This window comes from Lactuca virosa, chromosome 8 (genome assembly GCF_052849685.1).
Source record: "Lactuca virosa cultivar CGN04683 chromosome 8, Lactuca_virosa_CGN04683_v6, whole genome shotgun sequence".
In the NCBI taxonomy this organism is placed as follows: Eukaryota; Viridiplantae; Streptophyta; class Magnoliopsida; order Asterales; family Asteraceae; genus Lactuca; species Lactuca virosa.
The window spans coordinates 160306514-160320217 of NC_136433.1; positions in this window are offsets into that span (position 1 = coordinate 160306514).

Below are 13704 nucleotides of genomic sequence, written 5' to 3' on the forward strand. Positions count from 1 at the left end.
ATAATTAATCCGTGTGGCACATGATACCATACGAATAGATGTGTTTTGATGTGTTTTTAATTGTATTACATGCAAAAACGATTATACACGCATCGAGGGTTGCTCAATTAGTATGGGAGCTCTAATCGAACCAAATATATGGGGGCTCTTTGGCTTTTACTATACTTAACGTTATAAACCCTCATCTTTTATCTAGGCTTGAGACCAACAATAATAAACTAAAAAGTTAATAAATGGCGGAGTTAATTTTTTTTATTATGCATATGTTTTTTGTGAATCACCAAGTCAAATATAAATGAACAAACAAAATACTAGAAGTAACTGATTAATGGAAATACTTGTTAGTTGACAGCCTTGACTCGCAGACTGCTTCCTTGAGTCCGTTTCAACCCAAATTCAGAAATTCCAAAGGCAAAATCCATACGGAAGTATTCAAGACTTGACAATTGAAAACTTGTATTCTGTAATCAATGAATAATTAAAAGTAATTAACCCTAATCAACTAACCCAAAATGGAAAAGTAAAAAGATGTGAAACACATACCGTTTCGCGTTGAGGATTTGAACAAATTGAGAATCAAGATAAAAGAATAAAAGATAAATGTGATGTTTCAATTTTCAATACTCAAGATCGCTCACTGTGATGTGTGGCCTATTGAACAATTAGTAATAGACTAAATGAGATTTGATATATATTAACATTGGGTTAAGGTTAAAGAATACGAAACCCTTTAGAATTTAGGGCCCTAACCTAGCTTAACAAAATATAAGGTTGAGCCGCCCCAGCACGCATAGTCTAGTATGTGACATCCTCATTTTCACGGCCAGAAAAGACCGATTTTGTTTATGCTTTAAAAAAATCAGAGTAACTCTTTTAATAAAAATGTTGCGGAATTTGTTCCCAGAAAAACATGATAAATATGTTATCAAAGCATTTCCGAAGAAATGTATTTTTATCCATTTTAAAACATTTGGGATGTCATCATCAATACAGAAACATAAGCATAAACAGAACTTACATTCATTTACACTAGTAACATACATCTCTTTTAAATCCCTCAGTGTAAAGTAGCTTCATATCGACACCTGTAATACAAATAAGCTTGAGTGGGTCAGGTTGGGAAACCTGGTGAGTACATAGAGTTTTCAACCCACAATAATATAATTATTATGTTAAACATCAAACAATCAACCTAATTACCCATCCCCATTATCTTCTTTACTCTTAAGGATCTACCCTAAGATTCGGCTATTCCTCGTTCATTCATTCCTAAGGAGTATCCTAAGGAATCGGCACTAAGTCTGCATAGTTGCCAGGGTTTATCTCGTTTATTGACAATATCGTTTTCGAGAGTCCACTCGTAATACCTGTCAATGGGTTTTTAGAGTACACCGGGTGAACACATCGTTCACAACACCTACAGATTGCGAGCTTGCTAGTGTTCCACTAGACTGTCTAGAATAGTTCGTGGTTGTCATCCATACTCTGCTAGATGACGGGGCCATCGCTTGGCTCATCGTTTGGCTCATCGTTTTGGCTCATCGCTTTGGCTCATCGCTTTGGCTCATCGTTTTGGCTCATCGCTTAGGTCATCGCTTCGCACCATATTTTATCACTTATATATTATCGCTCATCTTTCATCGCTCATCATTTATCTCATCTTTCATCGCTCATCATTTATCTCATCTTTCATCGCTCATCATTTATCTCACCTCTAATCTACCCATGTTTTACCCAACACATTTTGTAGATATAAAATACATATACGGTTTAGATCATTTAAAACATGTATAAAACGTTTCATCCAGCATAGACAGCAAGTATTCAGACAGTATACACACATAGCACGTAATTTATATAAACTACTTCATATCAATGTGTAAGATGAAAGTAACTATGCACTCACTTGTTAAAGTGATGATTCCAAACTCGGGCAGCGCTTCGCTTTTAACGATTCTATTTTTCTTTGACGAAACCTAGCATTATTATCGCTAAGTTTTAGTCTAATCTTTATTGCGACTAATTATTAGTCTAGATTCATCATTAACTCAAAGTCTACTTTCATGATCTATCAAGTAAGGAACAACCAGGTAGGATCATATCGGAGGTAGGGTCCGTTTGGTATACGAAGTATACTGTTTGGAAATCCCACTTTAAACACCTCACTAAATCACAGCCTAGACATCATCCCCGTAAGTAGATCAATCAGTATAACGACTTGGAATCGCTGATAAATCTTGTTTATAAGTTCATAATAACGATAATGAACTTAAACATAAGTTATACTTAAAGTAGGGTAAGCATAACTCACTTACAACGAGTTTTTCTCAAAACCGGGCTTCGCTGAAGTAGCGTTTCTGAGCCGAAAAGCTCTTTTCTCGGAGCCTTCGGGAGCCTCGGGACTCGCCTCTAGCACTTGGAAGTTGCTAGGGATTGGGGAGGAGAGGTTTGGGGTATTGAGAGAGAAAGAATTGGAAAGGTGTGAGTTTTTGGTGTGATTTGCGCCTCTATTTATAGGCTGAGTTCGGTGCGAACGCAGCGCGTTCATTGCCATGTGTCGCCATCTTGTTCCAAGCCGTGGGGAAGAAGGTGTGGCCCAGATTGCGCCACATGTGTGACATCCCCATTTTCACGGCCAGAAAAGACCGATTTTGTTTATGCTTTATAAAAATCAGAGTACTTCTTTTAATAAAAATCTTGCGGAATTTGTTCCCAGAAAAACATGATAAATACGTTATCAAAGAATTTCCGAAGAAATGTATTTTTATTCATTTTAAAACATTTGGGATGTCATCGTTAATACAGAAACATAAGCATAAACAGAAAGTTACAATCATTTACACTAGTGATCTACATCTCTTTTAAATCTCTCAGTGTAATGTAACTTCATATCGACACCTGTGATACAAATAAACTGAGTGGGTCAGGTTGGGAAACCTGGTGAGTACATAGAGTTTTCAACCCACAATAATATAATTATTATGTTTAAACATCAAACAATCAACCCAATTACCCATCCCCATTATCTTCTTTACTCTTAAGGATCTACCCTAAGAATCAATTATTCCTCGTTCATTCATTCCTAAGGATCATCCTAAGGAATCGGCATGAAGTCCATCGTTGTCAATGACACAACTGTCAAGCACAGCTGCTAGTTCTATCACTTAGGCGCAGCTGCCAGAATTGTGACATTCTATGTGAGGCGCAGCTACCAGTATTGTCCTTCGAGCACAGATGCTAGGGTTATCTCGTTTATTGACAGTATCGTTTTCGAGAGTCCACTCGCAATACATGTCAATGGGTTTTTAGAGTACACCGGTGAACACATCGTTCACAACACCTACAGGTTGCGAGCCTACCAGTGTTCCACTGGACTATCTAGAATAGTCCGTGGTTGTCATCCATACTCTGCTAGATGACGGGGCCATCATTTGGGAAAGGCTTCTCACATCGTCCACCTCTCACACTTACCTCGTGGTCTATAATACCTCTCAACTCATCATCCAACTCATATTCCATCTATTACATCTACCCATGTTTTACCCAACATATTCTCGTAGATATATATATATATATATATATATATATATATATATATATATATATATATATATACAGTTTAAATCATTTAAAACATGTATAAAATCGTTCATTCAGCATAGATAACAAGTATACAGATAATATGCACACATAGCACATAATTTATTTAAAATACTTCATATCTATGTGTAAGATGAAAGTAACTATGCACTCACTTGAAAAGGTGGTGATTCCGAACTCAGACAGCGGTTCGCTTCTTAAAAATAATTTCCTTCGACGAAACCTAGTATTATTACCACTAGAGTTTAGTATATTATTCGCCGAGACTAATTAATAGTCTAGCAATTATTACTATTATATAAGCGTTATAAAATACTTATATAACCCATAATAATAGCCCAATTACTTATTATAAGTTCCTAATAACGTTACTATAATTAAATAAAAGCTATATTAAAAATAGCGTAGGTGTAGCCCACTTACAGCGGGTTTTATAGAAAACCGGGCTTTGCTTGGAGCAGCGTTCCCGAGCCGAAAAGCTCTTCTTCTCGGAGCCGTCGAGCACTCCGGGGCTTCCGCCTCGTGCTAGGGAGGTTCCTTAGGCTTTTCGGGGGGTTTCGGGGCTAGAGAAAAGTTCTAGAGAGAGTAAAGAGAATAAAGAATGGGAAAGGTGTGAATAAAATGAGGGTGGGAGAGGTTCTATTTATAGGGTGAAAAATGGCTGAACTTGGTGCCACATGTCACCATCTAGTGGCAAGACTTGGGGAGAAAGCAATGGCCAAGATTGTGCCACATCACCCATTTTCGCACAACACACTTCTGACTTCTAAAATCCGTAACTTTCACATACGACCTCCGTTTTTAACGTTCTTTATATCCACGCGTAGGTAAAAATAAGATCTACAACTTTCATTTTGACTCCGTCGGCTAATTCTCGACCGATCTTAAATTTAACAGTACGAGGAGATTATACTGTTAAATGTCCGCGTAAAATTCATAACTTCTACATACGGACTTTGTTTTCGTCTGTCTTTTTACCGTTGAGTTCCTATTAATGAGATCTTCAATTCTCATTTAGGTCGCGTAGTCCAAAAACCGCTCGATCTAAAATTCGAGTTTCGGGCTGTGCACTGTTAAGCCAAAACTTCGAAAAATCATAACTTCCTCATACGAAGTCAGATTTGGGCGTTCTTTTTATAGACGCTCTCGGTTTAACGTTTTCTACGACTTTCGTTTAGATCGCTATGGCTAAAAGTCGCTCTATCGTAAATTCACTATTTACGTCTCCCGGTGTCGTGCCGGTTCTGCCGTAAAACTTCGACGAGACATAACTTCTTCGTTATAACTCGGATTTCGGCGGTCTTTATATGTACGGAACCATTGAGACATGTTATACAACTTGGTTAAGATTATTTATTCTAAATAATATTTTGTCGAAAAGTCGTTTTCGACCCCTATTATCTCTAAATTGACTAGCCCGGATCTACGGGTGTTACAATTATCTCCCCCTTAGGATGATTACGTCCCGGAATCATCAACGAAACAGGGCTCACATGATGACTCCATACGTTATCTCTTCATCCTAAGTAATAACCGTAACTTTCATATTTCTTCGAACGAGTATCTAACTCTAAGACTTCGTGACTGCAGGCGGTGCCCGATCTTGGACCCGCTCTCTATCTCATGTTAGACTTCAATCATGATCTTCATGTCACGATCTCGATCTTTATTGGAGGCTCCTTCTTTAACAAACTTGAGATAAGTTTCTTCCTTCGATCATCATAATAGATCGATGGGTCATGTTCTAATGACCTATCATCGTATGATGCGTTGCTTGGACTCAGGTCTTTTAGAGTCAAATTCAAGAACAGACTATACCTTCCTTCATGTTCTAACCACATCTTAAAAGGTAGCATTCCTAGCTACAAGCAACTATCGCGATACCTCTACTGATCGCTTTTATTGTCTTTCATTTCAATCTTCTAGCTTAAGTCAGATGCTACATCGGACTTGGTTCTCTGAACCATGTAACATACTCGTCTTAATCGGACTCAATTTGATATGACCACTAGGGTCGGAATAACAACAATATTCTTAGTCATTACCGAAACAATGGTAACGACATACTTGAATAAAATGGTATCAATTACTAGCTTCTTGGTAACCTTGTGACTTTCCCTGATCCAAGTGTGAGTCATGTGCTTCCGGTAGTATATGCATCTACTATCATTCACACCTACTCAATCTCGTCCCAAGTATTGTCTCGCAGTCCCCAAGTCCTAAAATCACAAAACAATTTAACACATACGAGTGTGTCCAAATAATCATAAAAAAAAAATTTCCCTAAACTCTACTAGGACTTCTTCCATGCACATCTTCAACATCAATTCTGCTTCAACTCGGTTGGTATTGGAAATTCAAGACCATGGGATAACTTTATGGATTATACCAAGAATTCTTTCTTTCTGCCAATCGAAAGTGTACTTCTCCCATACTAGACGTATTATTTATTAGACGCATTCTAAAGGCAAGATACCTCTCTTACGATATCTTCTGATAGGTATCATTCACTATCGTAAGCCTTATTATTTCCTCTATTTTATCAGTCTATCATGGTTCGCATCACTTCCTGAACTTCTGCCATTGTGATAGGTTCGGGTGCAGGCGCAACGACCGATGCATGACCCGTCACATTCTTCGGCTCAGGTTGTCATCTTCCTCGGATATTTCCTAGTCTGTCTTCACCATGACGTTTTGAACACCAAAGTAGACATTCGGTGTACCGAGGCGAGAATTTAAGATAGGAAAGTTTTATTTACGATAGACGTATAAATCTCCCTCTTACTCCGGAAAGTTACATGCCAGTTCTAATATCGTAATTAAACATTTAGAAATCTGAACACATAAAATTTCCAGATCCGGTCGGCAATAGACCATAGATCCGAACAAATAATAGCATATAAGACATCTCTATAGCTATAACATAAAACATTTAGCACATAAAACATTTTAGGCATCTTTCCTAAAATAAACTAGTGCTCGTGTCTAAAATATAGCAGACACTCATCTCACAATCATCGCTTAGCACTCTAAGTTTAAGTCTAGAAATTTCCTACAAATTCCTAGTTCGCTTAAACTAATGCTCTGATACCAACTGTGACATCCCCATTTTCACGGCCAGAAAAGACCGATTTTGTTTATGCTTTATAAAAATCAGAGTACTTCTTTTAATAAAAATCTTGCGGAATTTGTTCCCAGAAAAACATGATAAATACGTTATCAAAGAATTTTCGAAGAAATGTATTTTTATTCATTTTAAAACATTTGGGATGTCATCGTTAATACAGAAACCTAAGCATAAACAGAAAGTTACAATCATTTACACTAGTGATCTACATCTCTTTTAAATCTCTCAGTGTAATGTAACTTCATATCGACACCTGTGATACAAATAAACTGAGTGGGTCAGGTTGGGAAACCTGGTGAGTACATAGAGTTTTCAACCCACAATAATATAATTATTATGTTTAAACATCAAACAATCAACCCAATTACCCATCCCCATTATCTTCTTTACTCTTAAGGATCTACCCTAAGAATCAATTATTCCTCGTTCATTCATTCCTAAGGATCATCCTAAGGAATCGGCACGAAGTCCATCATTGTCAATGACACAGCTGTCAAGCACAGCTGCTAGTTCTATCACTTAGGCACAACTGCCAGATTTGTGACATTCTATGTGAGGCGCAGCTACCAGTATTGTCCTTCGAGCACAGATGCTAGGGTTATCTCGTTTATTGACAGTATCGTTTTCGAGAGTCCACTCGCAATACATGTCAATGGGTTTTTAGAGTACACCGATGAACACATCGTTCACAACACCTACAGGTTGCGAGCCTACCAGTGTTCCACTGGACTGTCTAGAATAGTCCGTGGTTGTCATCCATACTCTGCTAGATGACGGGGCCATCATTTGGGAAAGGCTTCTCACATCGTCCACCTCTCACACTTACCTCGTGGTCTATAACACCTCTCAACTCATCATCCAACTCATATTCCATCTATTACATCTACCCATGTTTTACCCAACATATTCTCGTAGATATATATATACAGTTTAAATCGTTTAAAACATGTATAAAATCGTTCATCCAGCATAGATAACAAGTATACAGATAATATGCACACATAGCACGTAATTTATTTAAAATACTTCATATCTATGTGTAAGATGAAAGTAACTATGCACTCACTTGAAAAGGTGGTGATTCCGAACTCAGACAGCGCTTCGCTTCTTAAAAATAATTTCCTTCGACGAAACCTAGTATTATTACCACTAGAGTTTAGTATATTATTCGCCGAGACTAATTAATAGTCTAGCAATTATTACTATTATATAAGCGTTATAAAATACTTATATAACCCATAATAATAGCCCAATTACTTATTATAAGTTCCTAATAACGTTACTATAATTAAATAAAAGCTATATTAAAAATAGCGTAGGTGTAGCCCACTTACAGCGGGTTTTATAGAAAACCGGGCTTTGCTTGGAGCAGCGTTCCCGAGCCGAAAAGCTCTTCTTCTCGGAGCCATCGAGCACTCCGGGGCTTCCGCCTCGTGCTAGGGAGGTTCCTTAGGCTTTTCGGGGGGTTTCGAGGCTAGAGAGAAGTTCTAGAGAGAGTAAAGAGAAGAAAGAATGGGAAAGATGTGAAGAAAATGAGGGTGGGAGAGGTTCTATTTATAGGGTGAAAAATGGCTGAACTTGGTGCCACATGTCACCATCTAGTGGCAAGACTTGGGGAGAAAGCAATGGCCAAGATTGTGCCACATCACCCATTTTCGCACAGCACACTTCTGACTTCTAAAATCCGTAACTTTCACATACGACCTCCGTTTTTAACGTTCTTTATATCCACGCGTAGGTAAAAATAAGATCTACAAATTTCATTTTGACTCCGTCGGCTAATTCTCGACCGATCTTAAATTTAACAGTACGAGGAGATTATACTGTTAAATGTCCGCGTAAAATTCATAACTTCTACATACGGACTCTGTTTTCGTCTGTCTTTTTACCGTTGAGTGCCTATTAATGAGATCTTCAATTCTCATTTAGGTCGCGTAGGCCAAAAACCGCTCGATCTAAAATTCGAGTTTCGGGCTGTGCACTGTTAAGCCAAAACTTCGAAAAATCATAACTTCCTCATACGAAGTCAGATTTGGGCGTTCTTTTTATGGACGCTCTCGGTTTAACGTTTTCTACGACTTTCATTTAGATCGCTATGGCTAAAAGTCGCTCTATCATAAATTCACTATTTACGTCTCCCGGTGTCGTGCCGGTTCTGCCGTAAAATTTCGAGGAGACATAACTTCTTCGTTATAACTCGGATTTCGGCGGTCTTTATATGTACGGAACCATTGAGACATGTTATACAACTTGGTTAAGATTATTTATTCTAAATAATATTTTGTCGAAAAGTCGTTTTCGACCCCTATTATCTCTAAATTGACTAGCTCGGATCTACGGGCGTTACAACATGTCACTCGCAGATTACCCCAAAAACTAAATATCTTCTAAAATCCGTAACTTTCGCATACCAGCTCCGTTTTTTACGTTCTTTATATCCACGCGTAGGCGGAAACATGATCTACAACTTTCGTTTAGACTCCGTCGTCTAATTTTGACTTTATTTTTAAATTTATATTTTTAACAGACTGGGACAAGAAAAGTCCGTTAAAAATTCATAACTTCTTCATCCAACGTGCGTTTTCGTCTGTCTTTTTACCGTTGCGCTACTAATAATGAGATCATCAATTCTCATTTAGGTTGCGTCGTCCAAAAACCGTTGGATCTAAAATTCGAATTTCGGGTTGTGCACTGTCATGCCAAATCTTAGAAAAATCATAACTTCCTCATACGAAGTCAGATTTGGGCGTTCTTTTTATGCACGCTCTCGGTTTAACGTATACTACAACTTTAGTTTAGATCACTAAGGCCAAAAATTCCTCTATCGTAAATTCACTATTTACGTTTCCTGGTGTCGTGTCGGTGTTTCCGTAAAACTTCGACGGGCCATAACTTCTTCGTTATAACTCGGATTTAAGCGTTCTTTATATGTACGAAACCCTTGTAACATATACTATAAATTGGTTAAGATTAATCCTTCTAAATAATCTTCCATCAAAAACTCATTTTTGATGCTCATTGTCTATAAATTAACTAGCCCGAAACTGCGGGCGTTACATAGTACCTATGTTTAAACTAGGAAAACATGTATTTAATTCATATGTATACATGTTTATATGTGTATATATGTATTGTGTGTCGCACAAATTTAATTTGTGTCTTATACATGTTTAAACATGTAAATTCGTGTTTTACACGTGTAAGACACGAAAACATGAATTTAGAATTCATGTCAACATGAATAGACACAAAACAAGGATTTCTAAAACATATACACGGAAAACTCGTGTCATGTATCAAATTGCTGGTTCTACCTTCCCCACACCTCTACACTCTGAGCTCCACTTTAGTGTCACATCAACATCCATACACTCCCACCCGTTTTCAAGGCATATTGTTAGATGTCATTTTGTGCATCTTTTATATTATTTTTTTATTAGTCTTTGTATTATATTTTATTCATTTTCATGTACATTAGTGTAAATAATGTTCAACTCATGTTCATCATTAGAATTCTCGTACTGCTCATGTTTTATGTCGTTTTCAGATATTTTGAGTGGAGTGGTGATTTGAAAGCAACTTGGATGCATATTTAGAGCTTAATGGAGCTAAAATACTTAAGAAAACTAGAACCTGGGTTTAATTTGTTGAAACTGAAGAGTTCGTCTTTCGAAAAAAAAAACACGATCGTGTTTTTTATGTCACGATCATGTTTCTGATCGCGCTTTTTGTTCGCAACTTTTTTGAGCCAAAAATCAGTTTTTGTTACCTCGAAACACTTACACGATCGTGTTTTAATATATGGGTCCGAAATAGCAATGTATTTCATTAAACGCGAAAATCGGGACTTTGAAGCATAAACACGATCATGTTTCTTCAAAAAGCACGATTGTGTTTTCTAAAAAAAATTGTCTAATGTTGCTGGTAGGCGTATAAATACCCCTATCCCATCAGTTAAAATCCTAGGCATTCCCAGACGTCCCCAGACGACCAAATACGATTTTTAGGGCGATTTTTCTCCGTTTTTATCAACATCTGAAGATTTGAAGACTGTGGATCGAGTCTTTCATTTAGTTTAGTCAGATTTAGTGTTTAATCTCTCTTTTCATTGTTCTAGATTAGATTTTAGCCATGTCTGGCTAAAACCCTAGTTTCTAGTTCTACAAAAATTAGTACTTTTTATGTAGTTAATCATTAGACTTGGTTTTTACTGTATGATTCTATCTAGTTATTTCAGTTTTGCGCTTAATGAATGTTTGATTTCTGATTCTTTTTAGTCTGATCACCTAATTTACGATTAAATCAATGTAGTTAATCAATTATTGGAATCCGTAATTATTTTGATAAACTGGTAATAAGTAACAAGTAACAAATCGGGTCCGTGTTGGGATTGGACTTTGTTATAAACTCAATTTTTATATTTTTGCGCTTCCGAGCTTGTGAAAAGTATTGAATATTGTTGGGAATTTTACACAGATCATAATGTTGTTTTTCTGACTTGATTAAACGCTTATTTAAATGATGTTAGTAAAAAGTTAGGACTAACTAAAGAGCTTGTTTTGGTTAATTAGCTAGGTAAAAAAGAACTTACTAGATCTTGTTAGTAGTTTTCAGTATCAGTTTAGATAGAACGCATCTTAAATAACCAGGTTTGTGTTGACTGCATAGTTAGGAAAGTCACAGTAGAACTCAAACGCTTTTATTTACTGAATTTTATTAAATTTATTTCACTACTATTTTTAGGTTGTGTCCATGTGGATTCGACCATTAGGTTTTATCCATGTGGATTCGACCATGTGTAACACCCAAAAATTCAAACCAATTTAAACTTTTAAAAACATTTCGAACCATTAAAAATCATTACAACTTTGTTTTCAAAATGTATAATATCAGAGTTTTCCCAGAAACATAGATAAAACATGAGGAGCTGTACGATCATGCTTTCTCTTTGCCGCGATCCCTTGATGTACCTGAAACAATAAACTGAAACTGTAAGCCCGAGGGCTTAGTGAGTTCCCCCAAAATACTGATACACATAAAGTCCATATAAACATATCATAACAAATTGAATAACATACAACGGGTCCACAGCCTTACGGACTGGATTACCCCTGGGCCCACAGTGTGAGTCTGGATTGCCTTACGGGCCCACAGCTCACAACTCTCTTGCCATCGAGCCCACAGTACGAGTCTCCCTTAGCCCGTAACTGGAATGATCCCGAGCCCACAGTACGAGTCTCCCTTAGCCCGTAATTGGAATGCTCATAGGGTTTGTTGGCTACCGCACGGAGCAGTACAACCTCAACCCATCCCACCTAACATATAACATACAACATAACCACTGAGCATGCAATAATCATATAACATCACAAGTAGTCCTACAGGTCTACCTAACTGGCATAACCACTAGCATGCAACATTAACTCATACTCAACATCTAACACTTCTAGGATAACATATCCAATGGGCCGACCTTTGTGCCTTAGACCCCTTAGTATAGTGAGGATAACTCACCTCGCAACGGTCGTCTGAAACTAGAAAGCTCAACTCCCGGATCACCAACACGAACTCCACCACCTATAAATACCATAAAACCCTTTTTCATAAATCTCCAAATTATCAGAATACCCTCATAAGTCAACTGGTCAACTCTTGGTCAAAGTCAAAGTCCACAGTTAAAGTCAACAATCCATGTTGACTCGACTCGTCGAGTGTAGTTCACCGACTCGTCGAGTCCTTCCTGAACTCGAGAAGTCGTGAAATCCTTGATTGGCTCGTCGAGTTCCCCTTTAACTCGTTGAGTTCATACGTGTCCAAGAATTGGGAGAAACCCTAGCCGACTCGCCGAGTCTTCGAACGACTCGCCGAGTTTAAGGCAATCTTCAACGGACTCGCCGAGTTGTTCATCAACTCGACGAGTTCATGACCATCTTCATATGACTCGCCGAGTCGACCTTGCGACTCGCCGAGTCCCTTCAATCCATCATCCATACAGACGCTTTTTAAGCCATGCAACGGCTCCAAATTACAGATCCACGCTTCTAAGGCATGTTTATCACGTAAAGTTGCAAACTTTACGTGCATGCAAAGCTCTAAAGCCTTAATATGACAAAAACCAAGCTTGCAAAGAAGTCTCACACCAGAGGGAAGGTTCATGCTTGCCAAAGCTGAAACTTTATGGACTTAGAGTCCAAGGAAGGTCCAGATCTGAAGTTACAACTTCTGACCTTTGCTTATACCCATGAATGGCTTCTTATTATACTAGAAAAGCCCTAAAATCCACCCAAAAGAGATCTAGAATGAAATGGGGGGGTTAAGATAACAGCTTAATACCTTCCCAAAAGATGCCAACTGAAGTAGATCTTGATTCCCACGAGTTCCTTGCTTCAATCCACTTGTTTTCCCCAAGCTCTTCTCCCCAAGAATCCTCTTCCAAAGCTTAAAACACACAATGGAGCACACACACACGTATTAGGGTTTTGCTGAGCTCTCAAGGGACTATAAAGAGGCTGAGGAGGCTTATGATTCTTTAAATAGGGTGCAAAACCCCGGAAATTAGGGTTTCACCCTCCAGCTCCAACTCGTCGAGTCACTCTTCCGACTCGGCGAGTTGGTCACTTAAACACGTGTCCCAAACCCGCTACTACTCGACGAGTCAGGGCATCCAACTCGTCGAGTAGACCTTGAAACTTGAACATTAAAGCCACAATATTAATACTTGAGAACCGGGGCGTTACACCATGCTTCCTTATGCTACCCATTAGTGCAACCAAGCAGCGAAATTATTATTTGTTTGAGACGTCCACATGCATCTTCTTCTTTTCTTTATGTAGGTTAAATATTTTAAAATAATTAAAAGTAATTTATAAACTATAAATATCAAATCAAACATAAAACATAATTGATTTTAGAAGGAGTTGTGGTACATTAAACGAAAATTAAATAAAGCACAACATTTCCATTTGGTTTATATAGTA